At 35.3% G+C, this 15,630-nt stretch overlaps 1 pseudogene; it reads right to left on the bottom strand.

The window, feature by feature from the left end:
- Nucleotides 1-1,240: 1,240 nt before the first annotated feature.
- Nucleotides 1,241-10,180, bottom strand: LOC130965864 (uncharacterized; annotated as a pseudogene).
- Nucleotides 10,181-15,630: the final 5,450 nt, after the last annotated feature.

Raw genomic sequence — 15,630 nt, forward strand, 5'->3', positions numbered from 1 at the left:
GATATAATCTTTATTCTATTTTTTTCATACTTAATAACTATTGACTACAATCCTATCAATAGTATCACCTATAGTAGATTATACAAAGAGAAAGTATGTAAAATAAAGACAAGAACTATAAGACTATAGAAAGTCTCATCCAAGTTTGACAAGAGCAAGACGGCTTACATAGAAATAGTTCTAATAGATGATAAGATTAGTTTATTTACTTACTAAATTTTTTCAAGTAATGCTAAGTTCAATTTATAAATAGAGTTTAATTTTGATGCACTGACAATGTAAAGCATTTTATACAGTCGTGCAATCACATCCGTTCTTTTGGATGACCATTCACGCGGTCAATGTAAAAGGTATTTATTTTTATTGATGTGTCATTACATAATTGGATGCACATGTAAACCTACTTTACACTGTCATTGCATCAAAATTAAATTCTTATAAATATTTGTAGTTCATATTTTAAGTTAATTTTATAAGTACACCATTTCACAAGTCAAAGACAACTATTTTTAATAGCTTTGTAAATGCTAATAGCTTTTATATTTAATTTATTTTACAGTACAATAAAATTTATTGTTCAATCAAAAATTATTTGACAAAAATATTTGAGAATGAATTGGTAAAAAGGAAGGTCTATGTCTTTTTAAATTTTGAGATTGAGAAATCAAGCGGAGTATATCTTCTAACTGTACACACGTGCAAAATATATTTTGAGAAGGAGTCACATATAGTACATACGGTCGTATATGCCTTTTATATTTAGGTCGGCTAGGGTTACAGCAATAAAAATAGTTGATAACAGTTCCTATCTTCCCAATATACATCAAAGCCTCTATATACAAAGTTTTAAAAGAAATATATACACATACATTTAAGGTAGTGAACTCGTAGTTTTTACCTCGACTCGTTAAACTAACTCAAAATCGTAATTCGTTGAATCGTAAGACGGAACATAAATATGACTCGTAAATTATAAAAATTTAGAAAAATTTAATAGCAAACCAAAAACTAATTTTACAGAAAATAAAATAAATCTTAAATAATAAACTAAATTACCCATAAAATTATAACTTTTATATATATATATACCATAACAAGTCAAAAGTCACAATTTAACACAAATTCACAAGTCACAAGTTCATACGACACTAAAATAAATTCAAGTAGTAAATAAACCAACCAAACTACTAGAATAAACAATTAATTAACTAAAATCTAAACAAGTTATTTAATAATCATTCTATTCTTCATCAGTCATAAAATCTTCACGAGTTTCACAAACTTCTGCATTATCATCTTCATCATTATCAGGAGCAGGAGGAAGAGGTCCTTGAAGAAGTTCTTCAAACTCATCATTATCAAGATAAGGAATTGTCAAAGGATCCTTAGATGCACCAATAACTCTATTACCACTTGCTTCATCATTTAAATCAGGATCTGGAATTAGAGCATCTAAATCTTCTTCTTCTCCATCTTCGTCAACAACAATCCACTCTTCATCAGAGTCCAACTCATCAAGACTATAGTCATAATCAAGACTTCTTCTAGTTTGTTTTTTCTTTGCTAATCTTGAGTTTGTCATCACAAACACAACATCATTCATGGTTTTAGTTTTTAAACGATTTCTCCTTTTTTTTTTTTGTGAACCTTTCAAAAGTAGATAAAAAATATTAGTCAAACAACAAGATAGAATTGAAGAATTAACAACCAAATTTATAAAAGTAAAATGCAACTTATATTTAATTACTAACTATCTCAAAAGTGCTCCAATTACGTTCACATCCAGATGAACTACATGTCAAATTCAGGACATGAATTGCAAATTGTTGGAGCTCTGGATGCTGATCTTCATAAGAATCCCACCATTGAGCTGGAGTTTTAGTATAAATTGCATTTTGAGCTACTTTACTACCAAAAAACTCTTTTCGAGTCTTAAAATCTTCAAGTTGAACATCCATCTTAGTGATTAAATCTGGATTTCCTGTCATCCTTTCCATACAAGCATAAAACTGCTTCTTAAGCTCATAAGTAATTTTAAAATTAGAGCTATAATGAATTTGAGAATTCAAATAATAGCCTGCAGCATGCAATGGCCTATGAAGTTGGTTGCCCCATCTTACATCAATAATATCCCAAATAGGTATATAACTAAAACATAAAAAAATTAATAAATTATTTACAAAATAAACAATATTTTCAGAATTGTATTAATTAAAAAAATAAAATAATTAGGCACTTTACTTTGTCTCAACTCCTTGAAATATATCTCGTAATTTCTCCTTTGCACTTGTCATTTCTTCATAAATAAATCCCATTGTTGGCTTTTCTTATGAATCCACCATACGAAGCACATGAAGAAGAGGGTAGGCAGCCCTCAAGCAAATTACCACTTCTTTCCAAAACACCTTATCTAACACCATACTTGCAATTATCTTTTCATCTTTTGTCTTTGCAAATTTACTAGAAGTCCATTGATCAGAAAGAAACATTCTTATTAAGGAACCTTTGTTGTCATTGAGACATCCCAAAGTAAGGTAAGAAGTTACAAAACGGGTCATACCCGGCCTCACCAAATCTTTTCCCTTAGTGATAAGAGCAGTTCTAGCATATATGTAAGTAGTAATCTTTCCACCTTTGTAAATTGTGTCCTTGTGAAGTGTTACTTTTTTTCCAAGTCTTCTAATATTAAATCAATGCAATGTGCTGCACAAGGCGTCCAAAACAACTTTTTTCTCTTTTTTATTAGCATTTCTCCTGCAGCTTTGTAGTTAGCCGCATTGTCGGTGACAACTTGGATGACATTTTTTTCACCAATATCTTCAACTACATCATCTATCATTTTAAAGTTTTTATCATCTGTCTTAGTAATATGAGAGGCATCAATAGATTTTAGAAAAACAGTCCCTTTAGGACTATTAACCAAAAAATTTAGGATGGTCCGTCTTCTCTTATCTGTCCAACCATCAGTCATTATTGTGCAACCAACCTGTTTTCAATATGCTCTATGTTCCTCTAGTGATTGTTGAACAAGCTCCACGTGTTTCTTCAAAAGAGGCACCCTTAATTCATGGTAGGATGGTGGCTTAAATCCTTATCCATATCTTATAGCTTTCTCAAATATTCTACTGTATTCCTCGCTCCTTGAAACATTAAAGGGGATGCCATTGTTGTAGAAAAAAGCACTAATCTCTAAACATACTTTCTCTCTCAAATTCTTCTTAAATATATTGTTGATTGTTGTTTGAGTACTAATGCGGGTTTTCTTGAATATGTTGCCATCTAGTTCTTTTCCCTTTCTTTTTTCACCGGTAGTGTCAACTTTTTTAGTAGCTTTCCCTGGGCTTGCCCCACCCATACTTGTTTTCTTCATCAAATTCAGTTGCAACACACTCACAACATCCCACATTTGCTTCTTAACTTCATCACTAACAGTTGTACAAGCCCCAACATCTTTTTGAGTTCCTGCTAAGTGGTGTTTCAATCTATAAACTCCTCCTGAATAAATTTTATGACAGTATTTACATTGTATCTTCTTTCCATCTTCTCCAACAAATATCCCGTGCTCTCATCCTACATCAGTTCTACTTCCAAGAGCATTCTTAGAAACTTTTCTTTTACTAACGATTCCAGCTGTACTTCCTGACTGAGAAGCTGGAATGTTAGTCGGATTTTCACTTGCATTAACTTGAGTCGATGCCATTCCTGTTCAGAAAAAAAATAAAAATAGTAAATATTCAATGAATTAATTCAACAAAAAATTAACAATCCAATTTAAACAAAAAATACCAGCATAACAAAAATTCAAGAATTATATTCAATGCCACAAGTCCACAACAACTATTCAGAGATATAGATAGTTATCAAATTATTGGGATAATATAGGTGACAAATAATGAAGACATTAAGATATAGATAGTTATAACATGCATGAAATAAATATTATTGCAACAAAACCATAAAGCTCAAATAATGAATGTACACATACAATTTAATTTTATGCGTTATATAGATACATAAATAGATAGCCTTTTTCAATAAATATTATTGCATACAAACCCCACACCAATATAGTGTAGTAGTGCTTATTGTTGCACAACTATTAATACTGTCATAGTTGCTTGTGGTGAAGAATTGAAGATGGAACACATTACAATTCAGCAACTTGGTATAAGCAATTCATTGAAATGCATCAGTTGGAATGGAAGTACAATAATAACACGAGCAAGGCTTCTGAGTTGTGAAAATTAATAAAGCCAGCCATCTTGTTCTTGTTAGGGTTTATTCAAGTGAGAACACCACCACATACATGCCTTAGATCTTGAGGTAAATCAACATAAGGCCAAAGGTTTAATCGTGCTAGAATTTTATAACTCAGCACTTATTTAATTATTGTTATAGTTTATTTTATCTGATAAAGAACAAAGATTATATAAGCATCACTTGGATATCTAATTCAACCAATTGTAAAATATGTATGTGCTAATGGTTGATGAATTTAAAATCCTGAATCAAATCAAATTTAAACATTTATCTATATACTTAATTATTATACAACAGGCACATAATCTAATGTCCCTTATTTATACAAACATATATACACCAAAATAAGAGAGATAAGAAATTCAAAAGTACAGGACAGTAAAAAGATTAATTAATGGTTAACAAATCTTATCAAAAAAAGGTTAACAGATTGAGTTGGTTGAGAGTTGAGATATGCAAATTTCTTTGTCTTGTCCTCCATAATGCACTGAACCAATGTTGTGAAAGTTATGGTCCCTAACTGAATTTGTGACTTCTCTAACGGCAAGGTTATATACCACATTGTCAATGAAATATGGGTTATCACTTATCATCACACAAAACTTTAACCCAATATACAAGTCTGAACATTTATAAGAAAGACCTCACTTTCCAGAGAACATGACTATCCAACTATGCATCAACATTCAAGAAGAAAGTATAGCAGCACCAGACCAGATCAGACCACTACTTCAACTTTTTCAAACTAGGAAAAATCAAATTCAAAACAGTAGAAATCAATAGGTATAAACAAGCAGAACATAGGCAATCTATATTGATCCAAATCTCTACACATAAATACACAACCTGAATTTAAGAGATCTCTAATTATGTTATAACAATAAGATAATTTTATCATTCTAGTCTTCTGAAGCATCATCAATTTTCTCATCCTCAGGCACACCACGAAAGTAGAGAAAATTGTTACATCTTGAAATAAAAATAATAAAATAAAACATACTTATTTCCATTCAAGAGGTTTAGTCAAACACAAATCAAACAGGCCATAACAATTTTATTTTCATGACAAAGTCACAACTCATAAACCTATATTTGCTAACCTCCTTTCTATTAAAGGCAACACAGAAGGTTTGTAAGGCCAAATCACGAATTCATTTATGAGAGGTAATTACTGATGAAGCTATGCTGGTAATCCACAACAATATGATGATGGATGAAATTGGCCTAATTAGTCTAATTAGTTAGGTATATTGCTTGTACTTTTAACACAAATTAGGATGAAATTTTTGCTATATATTGACATAGAACCACAGAAGTAGCATTCAATTATATTACTAGAGTGAGGAAGTGATATGCTTCTTCTTAACTTACCTGATGAACTAGCAGCAAAGGGAAGGGGAAGAGCAGTGACCAGCGATCCAGATTTCAATCTGATTCCAGAGCCAGAGACAGAAAGGTAGAGCCACTGAGCCAGAGAGTCTCAATGTGTTGCAATCACAAAGTGACGCTCACGGTCTCACGCAGTCCAACCACCACCAGTCCAAATCGATAACACCAGCGGCAAACATCACGAAGTCACGGCGAGTCGGTGATGCTCCAAATTGGGATTTTCAGTCACGCGAAATTCAAATTTCAGAGGGAAAGAGAGATAGAGTCAGAGATTGAGACTTGAGAGAGGTGAAAATTTGAAATTTTGGCCATGAAGAATTGGAGATAAACTGTAAAAGTAAGGGAGATTAAGAGATTAGAGACTGTTACTCTGCTAGGGCTCTTCTTCCATGGTCTTCTATTTAGATTGGGTCATTGGGTTGGGTTAGGCTGCAATCAGGGGGCTCAAGGCCAAGGAAAAGAACTTCTTCAACCTGAAACGCAACAACGCAGCAGAAGCTACGATTCCGGTGACTCTGTGATTTTCAACGGTGATTTCACACAGAGCAGCATGGTTCTGAATGAGAAGCAGAAGCGCAACGAAAAGATGAAGTAGAAGCGTATAATCGTGCGTTTCCACGACTTTACACGCGATTCTGACTACCTTGCATACATCCTTAAGTTTTCTAAAATATAAGGGAGAAATCTAATCAAAATACAAAATAGAATCTAATATAAACTTTGCCATCTTCCAGACGAACTCCAGCTCACAACAGAGCACCAGGACCTGCATCTGAAAAATAGTGGATATATACGGAATGAGAACTCCCGACCCATGGGTTTCCAATACGATAAAAATGCCAAATAAATATAATATAAGATAACAAGAAACTTACTAAGGAATCCTCAACTTCACACATCATTATTTCCATCCTAAGTTCTCACTAATCCATAATCAGGCAACTATCATAAGGAATTCTAAACTAATCCACCCTTCTCATAATGTCTACAACTCTCCAAGTTTCATAGTCCTCTAAACACTAAATAGAATAGCCCTTAGCATCAACTGACACCAGCATGAGGGACCTCTCAGTTTAACAAACATACACAAGGCAAACAAGTAATATACAGGTCAATTCAAGTAAAGCAATTAGCATATAGTCAATCAATATATAAAAAATTTGGCAAGCCATGACAAATAGCAGACCCAAACAAGTCAATAAATGCAAATGATGTGTGCCTGCCCTTTGGCTAATGAGTTCATCTGTCGGTTATACAACCAACCTGACACGTCCGATAGCTAACCCTGGACAGTCCCAACGTGTGCGCATGTACCAAGAGGAATTTCACATCTTCAAGGAGGAGCGTCCGGAAAGGTATGAGTGTCCGACCATATCTTGTGACGAATGGTCAACAGAATCTCAAATCTCAACTTGGGGTAAGTGAAGCCGACCCACTACACCTGCCTAGGGAGATTCATGACTCATAGAGTTTTTAATCACATGCCATTCTCAACTAGGAGCAAGTGGGAGCAAACCACTCCATCTATCCCAGGAGACTCAAACCGTAACCCGAAGCAAGTGAAATTATACCACTACATCTACCTAGGTAATTATACTTCACCATAATCCGAAGCAAGTAGAATCACACCACTGCATCTACCCAGGCATGTATGTTTCATCAGACTCAGTCTCATTATCACTTTCATCCTCAATCACATTCCTTGTAATCAATCATCATCATCGTAACCATCCTATCTCAACCACATCCCGAAGCAAACAAAATCACCCCACTGTATCTACCGAGGTAATTAAATCTCAATCAAACTTCATTTTGTTATTAAAGTCATTCTAAATCTTGCTCTACTTCATTCCTAAGCATAATCATACCCAATAATCAATATCTTTCATTATCATAATCATCCTCATTATTCTTAATCCATTTTAATAATCATCACTTCTCATTATCACAACCATTCTCATCACAAACCTCATTATAGACAATTTCTCTTGTTTCAATCCACTGTCTCGACTCGTTAAGTCTCCTTTCTAACTCCGCTACCCTCTATTACACCGGCTCTAGACTCATAACAGGATTTATAGAGGTTTAGAAGGCTCAAAGAATGGCTAGAAACACAAAAATATGTTTTCTGCAATACTGGGGGTCATGCATACGCATGCCTCATGCGTACACATAAATCCAGAATTTTGACAAAGTCGTATACGCATGCACCTGCTCGCGTACGCGTGCACTTGTGCCCATACGCATGAGTGTAATTTTTGCCAAAGTCGCGTAAACATGCCATGTCCACGTACGCAAAGGTGTTAGACAGAACCCAATATCCACGTACACATGATGTCGTTGCGTACGCATATATACTAAAGTTTCCAAAAGCTAATATGCTGCAGAATTCAGTTTTTCAACCCAAATTTTAAACTTTCGTAATTTTTTTCTATAAAATTCTTTTTTCAACTATTGAGCTTTTGGAAAGATTATTAAATTAATTTTCATAAAAATCTAGTTTCGTTAAATGTCCAACTCTGAGGATTGAGTTACGACCCACCGTAGTAGGTCAAAAATCCATTTTTTGCTAAAAGATAGAATTTTCTCATTTCCGAAGAGTTCACAATCCAAACCAAACCAATACCCTCTCTTAACATACTCAATACCCATTCACCATTTTCCTAACTATTCCACCCCTTATTATCCAAAATCCTAAACAATCATCATTCCCTAAGTTTCTCATCAACAATCAATCTTGACAACTCCTCTATTTCAATGATTCATTATCCAATTCAACTATATTTAGAACCAAAGCCCTTCATACAAATTTTACTAACACATATATCCAATCAACTCATTACTCATAAAAGTCTCACTCTCAACATAACATAAAGTTGCACCAACTTGCATCAATACACAACTCATAATATATGCACATTACAAACCAATCCATTTTCATAAAGACCAGAACTTACTCCTTTATTCCATAATCTCATAACCATTCAATAATCTTTTATTACTTTTTATCTTATCTTTCTTTTTGCATTATGTTTGTTTTCTTAGTTTTACCTTATTTCTTCTTGATCTTGCTAATTGTAATGTTCTCTAAGCAATTCAATAATCATAAAAAGAGTTGTGTTAAATGAAACAAAAATTGATTCAATAAGGATTCCTATTACAAAAGTGGTAGTCCATGACTTGTGATTATATTCCATGAAATGTGATAACATGTGAATGGTCTTGAGTGAATAGGAAGAATGATTCTTCAAAACTAAAGATTTAGAAGAGTATTATGTGATCTCTGAACCTTTAAAGATTCTTGAATTGAATTGAAAAAGAAAAAAAATAAGAGAGAAAAAAAAAAAGAAAGAATGAAACATGGGAAGATCAAAAGAGATTCAAAAATTAATAAAAGTTCTGAGCATCAATGGTTAAGAGCCCAGTTATATGTATGTGATGTTTTTGTTTCAAGGAAATGCTTGAACAACTAGATCTGAGGGGTGCTTCATCACTCGATAACTTGGGCCAACTGGCTCGAGATTATCGATTGAAAGCTCACAATCAAAAGCTACTTTGCAACGAAACATTTAGAAGTCCAACAAAGCTCTAGGCATCAGTGTCTGAGATCAAATCTCTAGCTATATACTTGTGGTGCAACCGTGTCAAGGAGAGGCTTAGGTAATTAGATATGAAGGGTGCATTATCATTTGGTAACTTAGACTAACTGGCTTGGGATTATCGATTGAAAGCCTATTATCAAAAGCTACCTTGAGACGAAGTACTTAGAGTTAACAACTGAAAGTCTCTCTTGGTTATAAGTATGAAATAGGTGATTTGAGGATCGAATCAAAACCTAAAAGAAGAATCTCATCATACCATTCAAAGATGAGTTTTTAAGAATTCTTCACTATTAAGATTTCAAGATTCATTGAGAAAGAAAAGTCTGTCTACGATCACAAGGCCATTAAACTCCATTGGTTAACATGGACATAAACTTTCAAGATGATTAAAATCTTCTTCATTAAATTCAATTCTTTTCTTTTCTTTTTGCTTGAAGAGAAGCAAAGTCTCAAGTTTGGTGTTGTGATGCATCCGCATCTTTAGTAGTTTTTTCCTTAGAATTTTATTCAATAAGTTAATAATTCTTCTTTTATAAGCAATTATTCCATGGTTTAGTGAATACTACTTTGAATTGCTTTGAATTCTTTAATTATAGGGGATTGTGAAAGAAAGTAAGCAAGAACAAAGATGAAGAGAGGCAAGCAAGAGAAACACTAGAAACAAGGATGGATAGAGGCAAACAGAAAAGCTCCTGGACAAAACAGAGAAGCTCCTAGACAACACAGAGAGCCATGCATTCAATGCACCAATTCCCTGTGTTCAATGCATCTAAGCAGAGATGTCCCTAGATGTCCAAGCTTAACCCTGCATTGAACGCACAATAACTTACGTTCAACGCACCACCAACGCAGCCAGTCCATGCGTCCAATGCAGCTTCTCTTGCCTTCAATGCAACCTCTAGTAGCTGACCAGCCTCCCTTGCGTTCATCGCAGACTACCATGCGCCCAATGCACCAAAGATAAAGGCTCCAGGATCCTATATTTTAGGCACTATGTTCAATGCACAAGCCATGCATCTAACGCAGCTCATGGGCCAGCTCCCAAGGCCTCCCAAATCCTTCACTAATCTCTCCAAACTTTAAGCACTTAATTTGATGATCCAAGATTAAGCACAAGCCCATGATATCAAGCCTTGACTGCCAATTATGAAGAGAATCACGAATAGCTTAACTTGAGAGGAAAAGCTATACAAGAAGACTTAATTAGATTAGATTTAATTCTGTTTCCTTTGATTTAGTTTTGAATTTTGAATTTTAGGTTTAGGTTAGCATTTAAAAGGATTAAGAGACACACACATGAGCTCTCTTCTAGCAACCGTTTCAATTGATTATTTTTGTTTTCAAGCACTATGAGCTACCAATCTCCTCAGTTAAGGTGAGGAGCTTTGTTAATTCTAATGGACTAATGTTATTGCTTTTCTACTTTTGATTAATGGATTGATATTTTCTTAAGAAGTAAGTTTTTGTTCTTCATCATAAGGATTTGAATGTATTGGAAAATAGTTCTGATCTCTGAATTGAATTCTATTATTACCTTGGAAACGTTGGTTATTAGAATTGAGTTTGAAAAATTCTTCTCATAATTCTTTAAGTTTTATACTAGTTTGATAAGTGACATAAAATCAACTAGATTCAGTCCTTAAGAATTGTGTGATTTTGAATTAGTAAATGTGCCTCACCTATTATCATAATCAATTGATCAAGAAATTGATGATTTGCTAAGTTAAGAGAAATTGAATCACCAAGGGACTGGGTTTGATTAATTAGGGTTTGTCATGGATACTTCTTTACATGATCAAACTAGATAGTAAAAAGCATTTTTTCTAAAGTCTAAACATCTCCGAAGCCTTAACATTTTTATTCATATTACTTTCTCAATCGTTTACAAACTGCTTTCATTTAGTTCTCTATTTTTGATACAGAATACCTCTAAAACCTAATTTTTAATTGTCTAATTAGAATAATCAATTAACTATTGCTTGCTCAGTCCATTAATCCTCGTGGGAACGATAACCCACTCCCGTTGTTCAAGTAATACCACGGTGAGTGAATATCGTTTCCACAAGGGTTAAAGGATTGAGCACGCAAATATCGAGTTAAATAACTAATTAGATCAATAAAACATGGATCACTAATGCAAGCTTCATATTATCTTTTAATTTTTTCTTTCCATTAATCTCCACTCTAATGTTGATCACTCTTAATTCTTTTCCCTCATCTCAAATAGATCAATATCAATGACATCCCCAATCCTGTTCCCAAGTTTGCATCTTACCTCCAAAGTTTTATAGTGTTCTGATAAGCCCCAGAACTGGACCCAAATCGGAAAGGTTATGATCCCCGCATTCAAAATTCTTCATTCTCTTGCCATCTTCGAACAAGAATCACAAATCCCTTAAAGAGCTAAGGAGAGCCACGCTCTACTCGCAATGCATCAGATTCCTTTCCAAAAAAGTTTTGAAATTGATTTCTTCCAACGTCCGTGATAAACGAAATTTAGCATGCCGAATTAGAATCCAAAGATGAATATGATCGTGAGTATAGTCTAATCGACACTTAAATTTCGTACCAAACAATCCTACAATCTATATCCGAGAGTACAAGTCTCCCGAGTCGTCCTCCCTTGGAATTGCCAAAGTGTGCATCTTATTGATTAGAAAGCTTTGTTGGGATTCTTTGAAGGTTTTAGCAAGGTAATATGAAACAAACAATCAATCATTAAAAGACTTGGCTTAGGGTTGGCATTAGAATTTCTATCCTTATAGTTTATTCAATGATGACGACAATTAGGCCTTGCCTCATTTAGTTATCCCCTAGGTATAGAGGAAAGTCAAATGAAGATAATCAACTTGAGTCACAAGTCCTAGCTTCACCTCATGAGAATCTAGCTTTAGTGCACTCCAAGTCAATTAGCAATTCCTAATTTCAAATCAACAATTGACACAACTATTCAACTTCTTCTAATGGCCCAACCCTATGCCAAGTGAGATATTTCTACTCCATAACTAGTGTTGACATTTTATCAAACATGTGATGAGCAAGGAAGAAAGTCATAGTAAAATGATAAGAAAAGTGGAATTAAAAGTATTGCAACACAAGGAACTAACAACAAGGATCAAAGAGCAACAATGAAAATCAAATTCTCAAAGTATTGATGAAATCCAAAATTACAAAGTTGAATTCTAGATCTATGAGAATTGAGCAATTACAATTACTACTTGAAATTGGAGAAGAAAATCTATGACATGAACAAAGTGAAGTGAGAATTGTAATGGATCTCACCAAAAGTGATTGAAAATTCAGAAATTGGATAAAGATGAACCCTAGTGGAACCTTGGAATCTCTCTCTCCTTCTCCAAAAGTGTGACTAACTAACCTCCCAAAATATCTAAAAACTAGAAAATGAACTAAAAGTCCTTAACCCTTGCTCCTTTGGTCTTCTTAAGCTTTTCCCACCAAGGCATTCCCCAAAAATGGGATTCTCAACCAACTCCACGCCTAAGTCACGTGGCTTCTTAAAAATCCACATTCGAACATCGGCGCGCACGCGCAAGGTACGCGCGCGCGCTGCAGATGCATCTTGTAATGTACGCGGAGGCGCGACGTACGCGTGCGCGCCCATGAAGATCATGGCTTAGCCGCTACGCAAGTCGGCTCGCGGCTTGACTCTCAGCTTCAACTTCTAGCTGCTCTATCCACGCGGACGCGCCAAGTGCGCACACGCGCCCATGCTGAGATTTCCAAGGCTTTAATTCTCTTGCTCCCTTCCTTTGCTCCCATCCTCCTTCTCTCTTCCAGTCCATCCCTGCCCTATATTCTGGAACCACTTAACACACAAGTCATGGCATCGAATGGCATCAAGAGAAGATTAGAAATGCATCTATTTTAGTGCGAAATAAGCATGTTTTCATCCATAGGGCAAAACTAGGAAAGGAATGTAAAATCTTGTATTTTCATATAGAAAGCGTGTGGAATCATTGATAAAACTCCTGAAATCAGCACAAGATAAACCCTCAAAATGGGGTTTGTCAGTCCGTCACCCTGAGTCCCTTTGGTCTCCCCCATATGGTAGTCATGGCACCCTCCATTGTACCAATGAAAAAAAATCTATAGGCAAATATCCTTCCATAGAAACTTTTGGTGCACTCATTAATCCCATCTGAAATGTCTTTTTTTTTATCTAGAATGATCACCTCTTCCCCCTCATCACTACTCCTTTCGAATCTGTGATGTTGATCCTTAGGTAGCTCTTCCATCTTGTTACTCTCACTAGTTAAATCGTAGTTTAAAGTCTGATCTGAATTATGATTTTGTTGACGTGAATATCCTAATGGGTGCTATGCAAAAATCCTAGCAGAGTGCTATGTAAAACTATAATAAACTTTTGTTATAATAATATTTATGACATAAGAAATTTATTAAAAATATGTCGTTGTTACAAACAAGATAATTTAAGAATAAAAATAAAAAATATATCATTTTAAAAAAAATATATTAATTAATAGATAAATAATATTCTTTTTTATTTCTATTTATTTTTCATGACCAAAAATACTAATAATTTTACTTATATTTAAACATTAATCTTTACTTTGATAATTAATCGATCAGTTTTAGAAATTATATTATCATTGTTTATTAACTTTTTATTAAGTCAATTTATTTATCTATTTAGTGTTGATACTAATTTAAATTTAATAAGATAAAATAAAATGAAGACGAAGATTATATAATAATTTATAATTGACAGTGAAGATAAAAACAATATAAAAATGGGACAATTATATTTATTATATATAATTATACATTTTTTTACATTCTATGGGGGCAAGTGCCCCTTTACTTCTTAACTTAGATCTGTCTCTAGCGATACTAGCGGTAGAAATGTGTGAGTGTTGTTGATAAACGGGCCAAAACTTGTCAGGCCGGCTCACTAACTCGCCAAAAAGACGGATCGGGCTAGAAACTTGAGACTGCTATAATAAAAAAGATTGTCTAACCCGCATCGTCTAATCCACGGATTTTGACAGATTTTTGCGGAGCGGGAACGGACTTGTCCAGTGAATTTTTGGCTTTAAGATGATAACTAAATTTGGAACGTTACTTTTATGCTTGTATTTAGAATATTTGTTTGTTGGTGAATGCTACGATGCTTATGACATTGTGCCTAACTTACTAAAATAGGCAAATAGATAATATTTAATAAATTTTAAATATTTTATTTTTATTTTATACATTTTATTTTTTTACTTATAAAGGTAAGTTAGGCAATTTAAGAACCATAATAAAAAGTACCATAGAACTCACCTTGTTTATTTTAGGGATAAGTACGATTTTGGTCCCTAACGTAGAGGTCGAAAATTTATTTTGTCCCCGGCCTTTTTTTCGCTACAAAATGGTCCATAAAGTTTCAGGTTATTTTAAAATGGTCCTTCGAACAAAAATACCCCTCTCTCCCTCCCCTCTTCTTCCTCAACCAGAAGCAGAAGCCCAAACCTCCCTCCCCTCTCCTTTCTCAACCAGAAACAGAAGCAGAAGCAGAAGCGCAAATGCAGGCAGAAGCAGAAGCAACCAAAGCATCAACAACAACAATGAAATAAAAGGAATAAACAGAAACAACCAGAAGCATCATCGACAACAACAACAATGGAATGCTTTGAATCTGAAAAATTAAAGAAAAAAGAATAAAAAATTGAAATAGAGGGAAAGGGTTGCGGTGGTGGTGGAGAGGAGGGGCTATGGCGGTGAACGGCAATGCGGTATTGGCGGAGTACAAATCGCCATGAGGAGGGCGCTGTGGAGGGCTTCATTTCTCTTTTGTCGGTGGCGTTGCGGAGGGTTGCGGCGTGGAGGAGCAGCGGCGTGGAGCGACTGCGGCGGTGTGGAGCTGCTGCGACGGCGACCTTCCCCCTTCCCCCTTCCCCCTCTTCCCGAAACAACACCCACTCCTACTTCTCTTTCTTCCCCCTCCCGCTTCTCTTTCTCCCCCCTCCCCCAATCTCGGCGGTGCTGTGTTTTTGTTGAGGAAGAAATGAGCAGCGTGGAGGAGCAGTGGCATGAAGCGGCTGCGGCGGTGGCGACCTTCCCCCTTCCCACTTTTCTCTTCCCCCTCTTCCCGAAACAACACCCCCTCCCGCTTCTCTTTCTCCCCCCTCCCCCGTCTCGGCGGCGCTGTGTATTTGCTGAGGAAGAAAGGAGCGGCGTGGAGCGGCTACGGCGGTGTGGAGCGGCTGCGGCGGGCGACCTTCCCCCTTCCCCCTCTTCCCCCTCTTCCCCCTTCCCCCTTCCCCCTTTCCCCTCCTCCCGAAACAACACCCACTCCCGCTTCTCTTTCTCCCCTCCCCTCCCCCCGCGTCTCTTTCTTTTTTTTTATTTTATT

This window comes from Arachis stenosperma, chromosome 3, assembly GCF_014773155.1.
Source record: "Arachis stenosperma cultivar V10309 chromosome 3, arast.V10309.gnm1.PFL2, whole genome shotgun sequence".
In the NCBI taxonomy this organism is placed as follows: domain Eukaryota; kingdom Viridiplantae; phylum Streptophyta; class Magnoliopsida; order Fabales; family Fabaceae; genus Arachis; species Arachis stenosperma.